Consider the following 2,101-nt stretch of genomic DNA (forward strand, 5'->3'; position numbering starts at 1 on the left):
AATTGGGTGGGGCGGGGTCTCAGGGAATCACCAGGGTGGACAAAACAGCAATGGCTTACAGTCAGCCCTGCCCTGGAGAGGTCCCTGGGTCTCTGTGTCCCACGGCCCCATGCAGGAACAATGACTGCTGCAAGCACCTCTGCAAGAAAGCTGCCCTCACATTCCTGCCCGATGCCAGACAGTCCAGTTTCTCTCCATATGAGTCTGTGTCCCCAGATTCTCACCCAGAACTGGAGTTCAGAGCAGTCAGGAGCTTGTATCTCCCTCCCAATTGAAAAAGACAACAGCGTACCCAGCTGCCAGCCCCTTTCGCACGTGCCTCTGTACCTCCATACTTCCACACCTCTGCACCTCCTACTGGACTCAATGTGCTTTTCTCTTTCCTTCTAGTTGTAGAATTTCCACTCAGCCAGCCTTCTTGTGGTTCTGGATGATATTCGTTTTTTCTTTTAGTTGTAGTTTTAATGTGGTTGTGTGCGACAGCAAGTTCAGGTGTTTACTTATGCCGCCATCTTGGTTGTCTCAGTTCTTCTCCATTCTTGACATTAGAGCCCAAAGGTGGGTTTAATGACACCTGGAAGGTGCCAAGTGCTAAGAGTTGACAGTATCATCAACAGTCTTCAGAAATGCCTTTTTTTAATTTAAATGTTTTATGTATTGATTTGAGAGAGAGTGAGAAGTAGGCAGAGAGAGAGAGATATCAACTTGTTGTTCTACTCATTTATGCATTCATTGGTTGATTCTTGTTAGTGCCCTGACCGGGAATCAAACCCGCAATCTTGATGTGTCGGGATGATGCTCTAACCAACTGAACTACCTGGCTCATAAATGGCTTTTAGAATTATTTGCCAGCTAGGTTTTCTCTAAACAACTTTTTACTGGTAATGAGAATTAGAAGAATAATTGGCTTTCCCTTGTCATGTTCGCAACCTGGCAGTTCAGAGCCTATGACAACCCTTAATGTAGATTGCAACCCTGATGTTATGCGTATTTATAGATTTCTTTACCTTGTTTGTATTTGCTACTGATGTTTGCATTTTCTCTAGATCTGCTTCTCTATTTCTATTTTATCAAATTGTAGATATTCTGAGCTGTCTCAAATTCCTTGTCAAATGAAGCCAAGTAGCAATCAATGAAATGGAGGTAGCTATATAATATAGAGACTTGAACGGACAGACCAGGGTTAAACCCCAGCTCTGCCACTTCCTAACATGTTACTTTAGGCATTCCTCTTCTCTGGGCCTTAGTTTCTCCATCTTTAAAATGTAGACGTTAATACTTCATTCACTGGGTTGTTTGGCAAATTAAGAGAAATAGCATATGTACATCACAACGCCATGCCTCATGCCTGGAATATACCATGCCATTAACAAAGATTTTCAATTTTTTTGAGGAGGATATTCCACTTAGAGAAAACAACTACCATGGGCTGTGCGCACAAAGGAGAAGCAGATGTGTCCAAAGTGAAAAGGGGGAATTCCAACAGGGAGAAGGTTGAGCCTATTCCCAGTAAAAATGGATTTTCTACTGATCACTGCCACATGGGGTGGGTGCCTCTAAGAGTAGTGAGCCCCCTATCATAATCAGGCTGTAGTGGGATAGGCAAAGGGTAGTGACTTTGGAGGGTGGTAAAGAGAGTTCCTGCTAGGGGGAGTCCTGAATCCTGCAGCGATAGCACTAGATGATCTCTGAGACTCCCTATAGAGCTAAGACACCCCCCCCCCCATCCCCTGCCCCCAAGATATTCCAGTTCAAAGGTAGAGGAAGCCCTAACTGGTTTGGCTCAGTTGATAGAGTGTCAGCCTGTGGACTGAATTGTTCCTGGTTCGATTCCAGTCAGGGGCACATGCTGGGGTTGCGGGCTCAATCTCCAGTAGGGGGCATGCAGGAGGCAGCTGATCAATGATTCCCATCATTGATGTTTCTATCTCTCCCTCTGCCTCTCCCTTCCTCTCTGAAATCAATAAAAATATATTTAAAAAACAAAAATAAATTTTTAAGAAAGGAGAGGCAGCCATCTAGATCAGGGGTCCTCAAACTACGGCCCGAGGGCCACATGCAAATACAAATATTGTATTTGTTCCCGTTTTGTTTTTTTACT

This window comes from Myotis myotis, unplaced genomic scaffold, assembly GCF_014108235.1.
Source record: "Myotis myotis isolate mMyoMyo1 unplaced genomic scaffold, mMyoMyo1.p scaffold_m19_p_4, whole genome shotgun sequence".
NCBI classification, from domain to species: domain Eukaryota; kingdom Metazoa; phylum Chordata; class Mammalia; order Chiroptera; family Vespertilionidae; genus Myotis; species Myotis myotis.